This window comes from Perissodus microlepis, chromosome 12, assembly GCF_051167445.1.
Source record: "Perissodus microlepis isolate ML-2025 ecotype Zambia chromosome 12, ASM5116744v1, whole genome shotgun sequence".
NCBI lineage: Eukaryota > Metazoa > Chordata > Actinopteri > Cichliformes > Cichlidae > Perissodus > Perissodus microlepis.
Genome location: NC_140472.1, coordinates 14,673,143 through 14,681,906, shown reverse-complemented (window position 1 = coordinate 14,681,906; position 8,764 = coordinate 14,673,143).

Sequence of the window (8,764 nt, the reverse complement as noted above, 5' to 3'; positions counted from 1 at the left end):
ACAGGGGCCTGAATGCTCAAAATCACTGGCTAGCATTTAGTCACTGTCATTACGTCTTTTTACCCCCCCCCCAAAAAAAAGCCCTGTAGTGATTTGGACCAACCCCTGAAAAAATAATCCCCCCACCCTCCCACCCCCCCTATATAATTCTATATTTATTGCTGTTTTAAATCTCATGTCCAAATGAGCTTGCTGGCTGGAGAGACCAGATAATAGAGTGTGTAATTTGAGGCAGAACAGGAGAGTGGACACAAACAGAAATGCAAGCAAACCAGCGAACACAGGTGCATACACATAAAACATACACGCAAATACACTGTGAAGGCTGTGACGTGTTTTACTTACTGTTGAGCCGACATCAGTAATTACTTTCTTTTGTTTCAAAGGTAGCTTTTTCGTGGTGGTGGTGATGGGTGGGTTGTTTTAAATTGTCTCTCTCTTTTATTTAAATCCATACCAAACGCTTCCCAAAGAGTCCATTTATCTTTATTCATACACTGACTTAAAAAAATGATGAATAGGTTGGCTGTCCAACTGTGATAACAATCCCCTTCTACTGCCAATCATTTTAACAAGTTAAAAGATAAATTACTTGACATAACGTCATGTCAGTCTTATCTCTACCTTTTATGTGCAGATCTATACTGTGGTCAATTTCTTCCCATTTGAAGCGACTTCATTACAGCAGTTCTAGGCAAAGCTAAAAGTTTAGACAGACCCCGTACTTGGTCTGTAACGCTGACCCTCCCTGAGTTTAATTTCTTCATATGCATTACAAAATTGCACAAAATTCCTTTTGCCGTGTACCTCATATCACGTGGAGGAAAGAAATCCTTTAATTGATGCCCAGCAGTTCTGCGCACTAAGCTCAAATAAACCCAATCATACAAGACTAAAAGAACATTATTAATGACTTGGAGCAACTTCACTCATAAACTCCCAGATACAAATACTACACAGCGTTCTCCTTCCCCTGTTGCAGTCAAGATTGACCACCCAGCAGGCAAGTGGGGAAAGAAGGAAAATTTTGAAAAATGCATTATATCCTAATAAGGTTAGCCTTGTAAGCAGATAAAGGTTAAATAGAATAAGAGGAATTCTCCCTGGATCTGGAGTAAACGGATGACAACAGTGTGCTCTGATTTGTTTCTGGAGTACTGGTTCTGTTCAATATAATTGGCCATACGGTCTGCAGAACACAGGTGATTTGCAGATAAGTGGGTCTGCATGGGGTCTGGTTCAAGCCAATGCTCAGCCACTAACGTCAGCAGTCGCTTTCTTTCTTGTTTCAACTCATTAGACCTGAGTGCTGCACAGGGACGGAGGTGGGAACCGTCGACCCGTAGAAATCTACATGTATAATTTCTATTAATTAAAAGAAAAATACAGTCATACTTTAAAAGAAAGTTACTGTTTTTCTTAATATCGTAGCCTGTAGGTGTGGGTGTTGTGAGGGTGAGATGTGAGAAGAGACAGCGACCGAGAATAAGCATCATAATAAATCTTAGGCTCTGTCTAAAAAGCTAAACCTAGACACTGTCGCTTGAATACACCAGGTAGATGCTTGGATTTTTCACGCTCTCACCTCCTTGCAGTGTCAGTCCCTTTCTCAGAGATGTATCATTATTCATGTGTCAGTGGATTACATGTCCCAGTTGGCTGAAGATTAAAGCAAAGGTATGCAAGAAGGACAATTTCAGCCAACATCTTTTTGCGTTCTTATTATGCTTCAGTCAGTTATACCCCTACCTTTGCTGTGTTTTATATTAAAATGTACCAGCACTTCTAATGGCTGTTTAGTCACTTAAATGAATCACTTAGATCAGAAGGCCAACAGTGAGTATGGAAGGTTTTTAAATGTCGTGGCCTTGGATGATGTTGGCTGCATTATACGAGCTGTGAAAGTGCTCGGATGTTAGACAGAAGGAATCTTGCCGTCATCTAACCAGAAATCTCCCTTAGAGATCATAGCACAAGATAACCACTACAGTTCTTCTGTTGACAGGAAGCATTTGGAAGCACCATTTCTATGAGAATAAATCATCAGCTGTGCATTTGTCCATTATTGTCTTATTGTCTTTCCCATTAACTGTAAGCATCTCTTTCAGTGTACTTGACCTCCTCAATTAATCGCCCCTCCTCTTACTTTTTCCATGAAATGTTTAGCCTCTTCCTCTCTGTCCAGCTCTGTGATGCTGCATATTCCCTTTCCATCTTAAAGAGTCTCCAGTGGTGCCTTTGTAAAAGATGAAGCAGTCATCATGTCAATGATCTTTGCCACTTCTATATCTTTCCTTTCATTTTGAAAAACTGCAAGCAATTAGCCTGACTTTGATCAATAGTTAAATATTATTTCTACAGAAAAAAAAAAAGACAGCTTGCCCCTTCTGGTAGGGTGCCGAGGGGAGTGACTAAGTTCCTGGGAAAGCAGATTAGATTATCTTCAGACTAGCGGCTTCCCACTGTTTCCAGTCTTTGTGCTAAGATGAAATTTAGTTGCAAATTACCAGCTGACAATTTCTTTTTGAGAATTCAAACTAGTGGCTAGATAATACTAGATGGCATGTGTTGGTTTGTGAACCTTTAAAGTGATGACAGACTGAGTTTTATTTTAGCCACAGACCAGAACCATGCTACACATTTCCTCCCACATCTCAGTCCCATTTTGTCTTTAACAATTACAATTCATTTTTTTTAAATGTTGTTATGTAATGTTTTATTTTTAATGTTATTGCTGGTTAACAGCATTGCCTCACAGCGTGCCCTGGGTTTAAATCCAAGCTGGGGCTTTTCTGTGTGGAATTTGCATGTTCTAGCCACACGCTCGAGGTACTCCGGCTTCCTCCTGACTTTGCATGGGATTAGGATAACTGGAGACTATAAATTGGCTGTAGATGTGAATGTGAGCGCGACCAGTCGTCAGGATCTCTGTGTTAGCCCTGTAACAGACTGGCGAACTGTCCAGGGTGTGCCCTGTCTCTTGCCCTAAGACAGTTGGGATGGGCTCCATCCACCTCCTCCCAAGAACCCTGACTTGGATAAGAGAAACAAAATCAGTGGGTGGATGTTTTTTTTTTATTTGAAATTAAAGGCACAATTGAAGCCCAGCTGTTTTAGCTCTATATTCAGAATTTCGGTTGTAGCTGCAATGTGTTGACTTCTTTACGTAACTGGGCCATATCAGAATTCACCAAGAAGCTGCTGCATTGGGAGAAAGGTAGTCAAGAAAACTGACTTGATGGGAAAAAAAAAGGAAGAAAAAAAAACAAACACAACCACCCCACCCCACCCACCCACTCAGACATATAACTACACCACACACATCCACCGTCTCATCACTATTGCAAGGACATCACCTCCTCCCCCACCATACCTTTTATTTTTCCTCTGCTTCTCTCATTATTTCTCAGTGTCCACATCTCTTTCTTCATCTTCTCTCTTATATTCTCCCGTGTTCCATCTCCAACGCGGGCCAGCCTGATGTGTGGTTGTAAGAGGAGCTGTTTTGACCTGACATTGGGTTTGTTCAGCACGTCCATCCACTGCTGCTGGAGGCCCTGTGGGGTCCTCTGCGGTCGGGGCTTGTTGCTCATGTAGTGCAGTTCTCCAGCCAATACACTCACTCAGAATACAAACCTGGAACTCACCTCTGAAGAAGGAAGACAGGGACAGGGGTAACAGCTGTGGATCAACACCGCTTCTCCTTCCCTCCATTTGCATCGGCCCACTTCATTTTTTCCTCTCACACAACCCCCTTTCTCTGTCCACCTCTCTCTATGCCTCGATGCATACATACAGTACACAGACTCGAGTAGTACAACAGCCCTGGGCGAAAACCTAACATACAAGCTTCAGCTCAGCCTTGTTTGAGGCTGCACACACACACACACACACACACACACACACACACACACACACACACACACACACACGCACTCGCAATATCAAACTGAGATTCCCAGAGCTGTTCTCTGCAGTTGCATTGAGCTCTGTATAACGTTCACCTTTACTCTGACTTTGCTTCCACTTAATAAATCTCTGTCCACACATTCACTGTAGCTTTTGATCAGAAGTGATCTCCCTTATGCATTTTGTTATCTGGATTATAAATCAGACATTAAGACATTTCAGATTTTAGAATCATTTCTACTTTCTCCCATTTATTCAAATTGAATTATCAGATGATGAAAACATAATTGGTTGAGTGTCTAATCTGATAGCTTCTAATTCTTGCATTATCCATGTGATTTTTATCAATACCACTGACATGCAGTTGGGTCATTTAGTCATGATGACCAATCTCTTTCATAATATCTACTTCAATCCCTCAGGTGCCCACAGTAGTATCCCCCCTTGCTGTGGTTGTGCAACACAGTAAATATTTATAATTGATTAAGATTATTTGCAGTTGGTAATGATAGAACTGTTAACACCAAGAAATAAATAAGACCACCGCCACATTTGCAGCAGGTTTGCTGGAGCAGCGAAATACACGGTTTTACAGTAATTGATGAAGCACCAGTGTACAGTATTTCATATGCTGAGCAATTTTCTAATTGGCCGAGGGGTAGCAGGTTGTTGTGCAGCCCTGCAGCATCATCACTGAGGGGAAACGTTTGCTCATCAGGGAGAAAGAAAAAAGGGAAGAATGCAGTGAATTATGACTCTGTTTAAGATGTAGAATGAACAGAGTTTTTCAATGTTTAATGATAAAAAACTGAATGGCTGTATGCTCTGTATTCTTTGCTTTGCAGCAGAGATGTTTTCCTTTCATTTTCCTGCTGAAGAATGTGCAGTTTAAATATGAAAGAGTGGTCCCAAGTTTGGAAGACATTTGGGTGAGGTTATGCAGTGTGTGCACATGCACAGCTCCTATATGTTCGCCTCAGTGCTAAGGTATGCATTGAATATTTTTGCATAATCCTTTTTCTTTTTGCAATAGCATCCTCTGTCAGATGGTTTGTATGAAGTTATTGTCAACTGGAACCAAAACACATGAAAATCACATAGAAAATAAAAAATGTATTCATAATAGAGTTGTTGACTAGCAATATCTTTTCCAGTAAGCAGTTAGCAAAAGCTATAATCATGTTGTTTTTTTGTTTTTTTTGTAACAAAAACAAAACCTTTTTTTTTTATCAGCAAAAATGTATCTTGGTGGGTCATCCTCTTTAAATTCAAATTCAGTAGTGAGGAAAAACCACATCTTTTTTTTAAAGCTCCTGTAATCCAAAAATCCACCCATTCCATTTTAAATCACCACAGACAGCAGGAATAATGAATCTCTCACTGTCTGCATCATAAACATGTAAACACATTGGGCTGGGAGGTGCAAGAGTAATGAGGAGCACCCTAAACAGTCTGTCATCATCTATGCCTTTAGAGTGGGTCCTTTACCCAGGCTCCTGCAAAGTATATTGGTAGCATTATAGCATAGCGCTTCTTAATTTATCAATAAAAGAACCAATGTGTCACTCCAGCAAACACACAGCCAGCTCTTGCATTCAAGATAACCAGACCTGTCATGTGAATTTTATACTCTGTCTCCTCGCTCTGTTTGTGCAGTCCCTCTTTCTCGCTTTCTTGCCTTTCATTTTTTTCCCCTTCCTTTGGAAATTCAGATGAAAGCTCATCCCGACGCCACAACGGCTTTTCACGGGCACGAGTCCACCGTAATATTCTGATTTCATTATAGTTTATTACAGATGAATTATTCCCAATAAGCTATTTTAATATGGTGCTCCTCTGTTGCACCTATTCCTGTTCTCTCCCCATAATACCACTAGCAGGACTCGTGCCATCCACCAGATGTTGTTGGATGCTACCTGTAGCAGGTGTTGATACAAACTCTTCTTCTACAGTAGTTTCCACTCCTGCTCCCCCGCAGCCCCCTCTGTCTGTCTCTGTTTCTTCTTTGCAGAAATATTACAAAATTTAACCTCTGATCCAATTGCCAGCATTCTTCTGAGAATGACAAACAGTATTAAAATACATTAAAACGCAGAGTTGACAGACAAATCCAAGGAGGGCAAACAACAGCTAACAGTGGTGAAAGGCAATATAATCCCTATGTGCTGAACTCCAAACAACACTCTGTACTGTGTGTGTCTGTGTATGTGCCCTATGCAGGATGGCTGTGGCTGTGCAATAAAGACCAGACTACAGCTGTGAGAGAGAGGAAGAGAGAGAGACAGAGATCCCGTCACCAAATCCAATAAGATGAGTAGAATTTCATAACAGATGTTCAGCTAGGATATGACGGTTCCATCAATAACCACCCCACATGTGAGAGGCAGAGGGGTGAGCATGACGCAGTCAAAGTCACACAGCCATGGCAGAATCTATATCGGATTGTTTCACAGTTCCACTGGCTCGAGTCCTCTCCCCGCTTCGTTCTCTCCAGCGCTTCTTTGTTCTTGCTGATGCCTCTCTTTCATTCCCGCTGCCTCTCTTCCTTTCACCTTCACTTTTTTTTTTGTATGTGTGTATGTGTCTTGACAATAGAAATGTCCAGTCTTTCTTCAATGGAGCATGGAATTACATCTCAAGTGGTCTGGTTCAATACTGCTGTCCACTCTTGTTGCAGAGCAAGTAAGATGTTAGCTAAAAAAAATGTTGCCTTAGTTTTGATTTCCATTACAGTCTCTCTCTGTGTCTTAGACTTTCACTCCTTTCAACTGAAATTATGTTCATTTGACAAGCATCTTGTGAGAAGTTTAATTACTAAGGTTGGCGTGTGGGAACTTTCCACGTAAATGCAGGTGTGTTACATTTAAACAATTCTGACTGAAATGTATCAACAGATCTGGAGTCTGTAGTGACAATCTTCGATTTGCACATGAGAAGCAATCAAGAAGAAATCTCTGACCTTCAAAGATAGCAGTTCCTTAAGTGACCACTTGAATTGGCTCAAATGGTAAATCATTCCTCACAGATACAATGTTGCAATAACAAATGTTTTTACCGAAAAATAGGAGTTTCAGTATTTAAAGCTATTTTCCTTTTGCATGACGAATGTGTGTGTGTGTGTGCGTGTCTGTATAGTGAGAGGGAATGGGTGTGTGTGTACCAAGGCTTAAATTTAGCATTATTAAGAGTTTGGATGCTTCCAGTGACAGATGGGCACTGTTTAATCCTTTTTCAGAGTTTGGTTGTATCTAAAAGACATTCAAATGATTAAGTTTTTTAGTATTTTCAGCATCCCACTTCTAGTTCTGTGAGTTGCAGATCAAACTTCATTCATATCATGGCTTCCAGGCTTCACTAGGAGTATGAGCTGATGACCCCTGCTGTCTCTAACCCCATGTAAACATATAGGAAAATTTTATTTAAGAAAAAGTGTCTTTTGTGTTAACCAGCAATGATTATCTGAGTAGATACAAAGAAGAGAGCACCCATAAATGTGGAACAGGCTACTCCTGAGACTAGGAGTGGAGGTTTTGTCCGTAAAAAGGTTCAATGAAAGTTTCTGATGCGCAAGATACAAAAAGTTCAGAGGAAGGATCACAGTCTACAGGAGCGATTGGCCAGTCCACCAAAAGGCTCAAACAGACATATAACCAACCATTCACACTCACATCCACAATTTAGAATCATGAATTTTCCTAACATACATTTCGTTGCACTGTTGGAGGAAACCCGGAGAAAAATGTGAGACTCTGTAGAACATAGAAGGCTGCTGTGGGAGCAGCACCACCCCGAAGACTCGTAAAGAACCTGCGTGACCCTTAAATCATGGAAAATAAATGAATAACAAGATATTGCTGAGAATTGGATACTTGGGTCCAGTTGTGTGCCTGCCCATCGCATGGTCACCACACTTGCAAACATTCATGCAACTCCACAAAAAATGCAAGTCAATTTTGAATTTCTTAATGAATCCTTGAAAAATAGCAAAACCCAGCAGATTGTATGGCTGACAAGACAGCAGAAGGATAACTGTTTTTAAGCTAACTGGGTACTAATGGCATGATAAAAAGTTTAAAAACAGTATAAGCAGTTCATACTCTTCCACTGAACAGACGTCATGTACTACCATTAGCTTGTTACTACTTGTTAGTTGATAAGTCCTTCGCTTTGCCTGTGAATATATATTTGACCATCAAGATATTTTCTACAAGTGGTTTTCATAACAGTCTGAACTGTGTTTTGTGGAAACTGTGGCATGGTTATTGTCAGATGATCATTGGTTTTGCCAAGGATTAACAGTGTACGTCTGCTAGACAAGAAGAATCTAAAACCTTCTTGAAACTCTTTAAACCATTTTGTATTTTTTAATTCATTGTCCTCTTTTAAAGGCATCAGACATTATTTGTTAACGATAAAAAAAATCTGAAGGATTTCAGCTTTTCTTCTTTTAAAGCAAACTTCATTTTGTGCTAGGGAATTCACAGGCCTTCTGGACTGCTAACATGGCTATGACAGCACTTTGACCTTCAAACACTTCACAAACTGAAGAGATACTAAATGTCATTATGTTGTCATTTCATCGTTATTGACCTCCAACACATTTTATTAGATTTGATGTGAATATTTCTTTGAATTTATTCACTTTTTAGACTGGTTGTGTAATGTAAAAAAAGTTAGATCACAGAATTCTATTGTTTATATTAATATTTATATATAAATTGTGTATAAATTATATTTAATAACATATAATGTTATTTACTATGCCCCTCTAATAGACTGGTTGCTGTAATGTCGCCTGGTCAGATGAGTTCTTATTTCTACTCTGACATCCAGAAGGTAGAGCCAAAATAAGTAG